Here is a 6246-nt window from a genome sequence, read left to right on the forward strand (position 1 = left end):
TTCTTCTTATGTTTTCAAATTTCCCATCTCAATAATAGTAATAACAGCAACAACAATAAAAAAGTGTTCTTTGTAATGTCTCTGAGTGCAATGGGATAACGTATTTCCACAGTTTTATAATATTAAACCAATGCTCAGGGACAGTTATGATTACATAGTAAGCTCATTTCAATGCTCCAGTTTTTATTGTCACCTTCTCTTATGAACTCTAGGCACTAAAGTAGAGATGATCAGATCGCTAATGGTGTTTTGAAGAAAGGGAGTGCAGGCTAACAGTATTATGCCTGCCCAGTGGGTCTATACATCCCACACTGAGGTAATAATGGTAACGTTAAGAATAGGAAGCCAAACAGACATTAGTCAGTGAGTAATACCAATGGGAACATTAAAGAGAGAAGATCAATCCAAAAGAGACTAAACCTACGCATTCCAAATAAAAGTCCAATTAATGAAGTGCTCACTAGAGATAAAACATGTTCAATAAAAGATAACTACACTTCCTCTTGGTTCTGAAGGAAAGTGCTAATTGCTAATGCGACAACTTGGGGCCAGTGACTAAATGGAAGTTCCTGAGTAAATGTGCACATAAGGGAAACTAAATTACTGTGTTACATTCAGAAAATCATCCAAAGCATATGTTTTGATTTCAAAGTGCTTAGAATCAGGGTTTGGTCTCCTATAAACTCCAGACAATAGTTAAGATTAACAAAGACAAGGAAAGTATTTAAAGTCATGCTCTTTTGCAGGCCAGGTCACTCGAAATTAGGACCAAAATCTTTGAGGTCAGGTCAGTTTCTTCAGTGGGATGAATTGTATTTGATCTTGATATGTCATTACAAGCTCAAATTTTAAGTTTGATTTCAGTTCATATTGTCAAAAATGTATCTAGATCCTTCGATACTTAAACATTTTTAGCCCCCAATTAAAGACAATTGAAGGAAAATTAAGGAAAAGTAGGATAAAGGAAAGTTGTTTAGCCTGAGATAATCTGAATAAAGTTTGATGCAGATCTAAGCATACCTACCGACGTGTAGCAATTTCTCCTTCTGAGAAGCACAAAAGAAAAAGGCATTTTCTAGGAAATAAACTGGTTCAAAAATAACAAGTTACCAAGAAGAATATTTTTTACAAAAAAAAAAAAAAAAAAAAAGACACCTCTATGGAGGAGCATCTATTGTTACATGAGCCGGAACCCTTACAATGTTCTGGAAGCAGTCACATTTTCAGAATTCAGGTTTTCATATAATATTTGCATCCAGAAGACATTTTCTTCTTGTGTAACTAGGTATTTAGAAATATTAGGTGACTTGCTATGAGGGATTATGGCTAATTAGAATGTGGGGGAGGGCAGGGAGAAATCCTACAATTCTCTTTTGTTGTGCGACCTCATTTCCAGCTCCATGAAGTCTGAATAATAATACTTATAATTGACCAACTCTGGGGTTCATATAGCTCTGTACCTAGAAGGTATTCTAAAATCCTGAGAAATAAAATAACAAATAAAGAGAAAAGCAATAGAACAAATGGCTGGTATCTTACTGTTCACTTTCCTAATTACTTTGATTTGAAGATGGTCCACTAAAATATTAAGGTGCACCTGGAAATGTGGCTTTCTTTGTCTACCCCAAACTCCCACCAAGTCCTCAGTATAACTGGCAGGCTTTTAGAAATGCAAGTTAACCTTTTCTCCAGAATTTTGGTCCGGGAAGTCATTGAGGAGACAAGAGAAATCTAGAAAGGTTGATTTAATCTTGTCCTCTTGTGTTACAAATGAGGAAATTTGAGTTCCTTGTAGCATATGTAACCAGGAGAAAGTTATTCACCTAGTTAATGGCCAGACCTACACTAGCATACTGAATTTTTGTGAACATTTTTTAAACTGCGAATCAATAACTCTCAGCTTCTTGTTATTATCAGCTTATTTATTCTGTCTCTCAATTATAGATTGATTTATTCATGTCATGAATAAAATATATTTATTTTATTCATGACAAACTTGTTTGGGGCTTTCTACATAGTTGAAAATAATGAAAAATTAGTTCTATCATTAATCAAATTTTATCTTTATTTATTGAAAAGTATAAATATCAATTTTACCTGGTTGTCCTATTAGTGAAGTGCTCAGGTTTTAGTTTGCTTAAGATTTAGTGCATATATGTACAACATTTGAAATTTAGAACAGTAAGGTTTATAAAGGTCACATGTAGTTTATAAAACCATTTGGAATTTCCTTATGCATATTTTCATATGTCTTGTGTATTTATGCTAATTGGCTCTGGGTAATTTTTATTTATGTGTAGAAATCATGACCTGAATATATGAAATAGCACAATACCTAAAATTCATTGTTTAAACATGGTTAAGGATATGGATTCTGGAGACTCTTACTTAATAGCTCTTAATGGCTTTGAGATCTTGAATCGGTTCTCTTTATTTCTCAGTTTTCTCATTTGAAAAATGGAAAAAAGTACCTCCTTTATCAGGTTGGTGTAAGTATTAAAACACTTTATATACGTACTAAGCCCTTAAAATTGTGGCAGGCATAATAAACTGCAAAGTTGTTCGCTATTGATGTTATTCTTACCATTAATAAGTTTTTAGGGTTTAAGACCAGTATTTCAGACAGGCCATATGTTATATCCTTATATTTCTTTTCTATTTCTCTCCCACTATTAACTTATATTATTTTGCTATTTTATATTCATATATTTTAAGTAATTTTAAAGCCCCTTTGGAACACATCAGATTATACCTACAAAAGGAAGTAAGTTAACAAAATACAAAAATAGTAGTCCAGTGCTTAGCATGGTGCCTGGAACATACAAAAGTGACCATGCTCAACTGGCAAGATAAAGATTAAAATATATGTGGGTGGAAAATAATTTTCTCAACTTCTATGCATCCTAAAAATACATTTAACTATACGAATCCATAAGATGTATAACTACAAGGATAAATTGGCACATTTTTCATTATATTGAAAAATTCTAACACAACTGTCATAGTTAAAAAGTCAAAAGACCAACAAAGGACTAAAAAGTCATACACAAATTAATAAGTATAATTTATAAGCTTGATTTACTAGACATAGGTATAAACATGTGTACCAATTAAATAACATACTTTTCTTCAGTGTATACAAAACTTTTTCCAAAGTTACTCAAACTAAAGTACAGAAGAATTTGTATTATAGAAATGATTGATTATGATCACAATACATTTTGTATCAATAACAACAACAAAAGTTTCAATATATTCAGAACTATAAAAATACAATAATATATAGGTCAAATAAGTCATAGGAGTTCTTTATCATTTTTAATTAAAATACTTTAATTAAAATGTTTTAGAAATACCATAAATGATGACTACCAGCATATTACAACTTTGTAATGCAGGTAAATTAGAAATTGAAAAAATATATAGATGTAAATGGCAGAAAAGGATAAAGCGTAAAATTATATTGAGCTAATCAACTGAAGATACATCCAAAAATGTAAAATAATTGAGATGGTGATTATAAGGGCAGAATTTAATGACAGAGAAATCAAAGAATGAGAAGAAATTATTAATCAGGGCAAAAATAAGGTGATGTGTAAAAGTATAGTAATTTTTTAAACTTCTAACAATAATAATTAAGCAAAAACAGAGTACACCAATAAATAAGAGAATGAATTAAATGTGGTATAATATTAAAGAATGAAAAATCCAAAATGTAAGGAAATGCAATAAAATACCTTGTGACAATAACATTTAAAATGTAAACGAATAACTAGACAAATATTATTTTAAGATGAATCTATAGAAAAGTAGAAAACAAACATTTCATAATCATGAAAGGAATGGACAATAATTTAAAATCTTTGTTTTAACTTTTATTTTAGATTCGGGGGTACATGTGAAGCTGTGTTATATAGGTAAATTCATGTCATGGGGGTTTGTTGTACTAGGCTTAATACCTAGGTAATGAAATTCAAATGCTTTACAAAAGAAAACATTAGCTCCCATTACTTTTTTTCGAAGAAGCAATCATTCAAATTTTATAGAAAGCTTCCTAGAAACCAGAAAATTTCAGTGAATTTTAGTAGGCTAGTTTGATCCTGATCTTCAAAACAAAAAACAGAACTTCTCCAAAATTAAAAATACAGGACAGTTTCACTTAGGGACATAGATAAAAAATAATCCAGAAAATAATAGCACGTTGTCCAGTAATGTATTAATATTAACATGAGTGAAATGAATATTAGAAGACTGTAAGACTTGTTCAACAATATAAAATGTCTTAATGTGATAGAAGGTATTATTTTTTCTATAGATTAATTGTCCCAAGTTGGAATAGAGTTATACTTCCCCATCACATTTATGTTAGCCTTAGGCATGTAACTTGCTTTAGTTGATGAAATACAAGTACGAATAACAGGTAGAAACTTCAAAAGTCATCATGACTTCTCCATGATTATTATTTTTTCTTTTGTAAAACCAATAATGTTCAAGAGAAGCTTTTCTTTACTTTGCCATTTGTAAACGAAAAATATTTTTTTGTTTCTTTTTGTTTTTCTTCAACTTTAAGTTCAGGGGTACACATGCAGGATGTGCAGGTTTGTTACATAGTTAAATGTGTGCCATAGTGGTTTGCTGCACAGATTATCCCATCACCTGGGTATTAAGCCCTGTGTCCATTAACTATTTTTCCTGATGATTTCCCTTCCCCCACGCCCCCAACAGGCCCCAGTGTGTGTTGTTTCCTGCCATGTGTCCATGTGTTCTCATCATCCAGCTCCCATTTATAAGTGAGAATATATGGTATCTGGTTTTCTCTTTCTGCATTAGTTTGCTGAGGATAATGGCTTCCAACTCCATCCATGTCCCTGCAAAGGACATGTTCTCATTCCTTTTTATGGCTGCATAGTATTCCATGGTGTATAGGTACCACATTTTTTTTTTTTTTTATCCAGTCTATCATTGATGGGCATTTAGGTTGATTCCAAGTACTTGCTATTGTGAATAGTGCTGCAGTGAACATACGTGTGTGTTTCTTTATAATAGAATGATTTATATTCCTCTGGGTATGTAACCAGTAATGGGATTGCTGGATCAAATGGTATTTCTGCCTTTAGGCAATTGAGGAATTGCCACACTGTCTTTCACAATGTTTGAACTAATTTATACTCTCACCAACAGTGTAAAATCATTCCCTTTTTCTCCACAACCTTGCCAGCATCTGTTGTTTTTCGACTTTTTAATAATAGCCATTTTGACTGGTGTGAGATGGTATCTCATTGTGATTTTGATTTGCACTGAGAGAAGCTTTTCTATTAGCATAGATTCTGGATTGCAGACAGCATGGAGTAGGGCTGCGGCCAACCTGTGATGGACACGTAGCATGAACAAGAATAAGCCTTTATTGTTTTAAGCTACTGAGTTTTGAGAGTGCTTTGGTCTGAGTGTTTGTGACATGAGGCAAAGCCCTCATGAATAAGATTAGTGTTCCTACAAAAGAGGCCTTAGAGAGCTGCCTGGCCTCTTCTACCATGTGAGGACAAGGTTTTCTATGAACCAGAAAAAGGGCCCTCATCAGATACTGAAGCTGCCTTGATTTTGGGCTTCTCAGCCTCCAGAACTACAAGAAATACATTTCTGTTGTTTATAGGGTACTCTGTTTATGGTATTTATTTTTTTAAAGCAGACCAAAAGGACTAAGACAGGGGGTTGTTATTATAGTGAAATTTAATCTATTCTGACTGATTTAGAAACATTTTTGTTTAACATCAGGGACAAGGCAAGGATACATAATTGTATCTAAATATACAACTTATAGTATTGGAGTTCCTAGCCATCTCGAAAGGTCAAAGAAACAAAAGCAAGATAAATATGTCTTGTAAATAAAAAAGTAATATAACTCTTATTATTTGTAGTGATATGGATGCTTACATTACCAATTCCACTTTACAAAGTATTAGAATTAATATGAGTTTAAAATGTGACAAGGCATATAAAAGTGGACTGCATTTCTATATACGAGTAAAATGATAAAAGATTAAATAAAATATGCAGTGTAAATAGCATAACATAGTGAAAATATCTAGAAATAATGCATAAGAAATGGCATAAGATATTTTTAAAGTTAGCTGTACAACGATACTCACAATCATTATAAAAGACCAAAAATAAATACATAGAAACAAATCATGTTCATGGCTATCATAAATATGACAGTTCATCTCAAACTGATTTATAGCTAAAATG

This window comes from Hylobates moloch, unplaced genomic scaffold, assembly GCF_009828535.3.
Source record: "Hylobates moloch isolate HMO894 unplaced genomic scaffold, HMol_V3 SCAFFOLD_37, whole genome shotgun sequence".
Taxonomy (NCBI): domain Eukaryota; kingdom Metazoa; phylum Chordata; class Mammalia; order Primates; family Hylobatidae; genus Hylobates; species Hylobates moloch.